Raw genomic sequence first — 1,008 nt, 5'->3', positions numbered from 1 at the left:
TGTTAAGAACAAAATGAGAGCTAGTGAAATGTAAATTTGGTCCTTTCCCGCATACACATAACATACAGGTACATTCACATGCTAAATCTTAACAGTAGGTTGCTTTAGAATTCTTCTTGTGTATCCCTGTAGATAACTATAATTGACACACATATACAACAGATACGGACTCTAGGACTCTAGCTATAATTGCATACCCAAAGTCATCCCGATCCAAGACTCAGGAGGGCTGATCTCCCATATTGAACACTGAATGATCATTTAACCTCCCTGAAAAGTGGCAATAAATATTAATTTCATTCTCTGTCTTATAAGATTTTGGGAAGATCAGTTCAATTAATTTCCTCTATTTTTAAACTTTTAAATATGTGTGTTGAGATATACTATGTGACAGGCACCATGCAGATTATTGTGGGCTAATAAAATAAATAGCTTTGCCCTTGAGGAGCTCTCAGCCTAGGAGAGAAGGTACTATCACTACAAAGTACAATAAAATTATTTGGAAAACATATTCCATAAGAAAGATACAGATGAAATACTATATAGGTTGTAGAAATAAAAATAGTACTTTTGAACATAATAGGGCTGTGAAAGGGAGCAACAGAGATTGTGCAAGTAAAACCTTTTTAGAAAGGAAAAGGCATTTAAGCAGGTTGCAATTACAGTGCTTCATTTTGGGGACGCACTGCCGTTATCCTGCTGAAAGACAAGCTGTGGTAATCATTTTTGATTTTGCCTTTAAGAGGGTAAAATCATGACAGATTGACATGGGCAATTCTGAAAAAAAAGAAAAAAAGGAAAAGTCACTTAATGATCTTGTGATTTCCATCCTTCCTTCGGTGATAGCCAAGTGTACCCCTCAGGGTCAGCTATTAACATGCCTGTGTCTTGTGGTCTTTTCTTGGATGGAAAACCTACTTAAACAAATAATAAAAGAACTTGATTAACTACCTGACTGACTGATTACCCCTTAATTTTAAACCATGCCCTGATAGAATGGAACATTAA

At 35.6% G+C, this 1,008-nt stretch overlaps 1 non-coding gene across 1 annotated transcript; it reads left to right on the top strand.

Annotated features, from left to right (window-relative positions):
- Positions 1-645: 645 nt before the first annotated feature.
- LOC123643120 lies at positions 646-777 on the top strand. Its single transcript, XR_006736680.1, has one exon. It is a non-coding gene; the product is annotated as a small nucleolar RNA SNORA69 (small nucleolar RNA).
- The last annotated feature ends 231 nt before the right edge of the window (positions 778-1,008 follow it).

The sequence above is a fragment of the Lemur catta genome, chromosome 7 (assembly GCF_020740605.2).
Source record: "Lemur catta isolate mLemCat1 chromosome 7, mLemCat1.pri, whole genome shotgun sequence".
Classification (NCBI taxonomy): domain Eukaryota; kingdom Metazoa; phylum Chordata; class Mammalia; order Primates; family Lemuridae; genus Lemur; species Lemur catta.
This window is presented reverse-complemented; position numbering and strand designations above follow the sequence as displayed.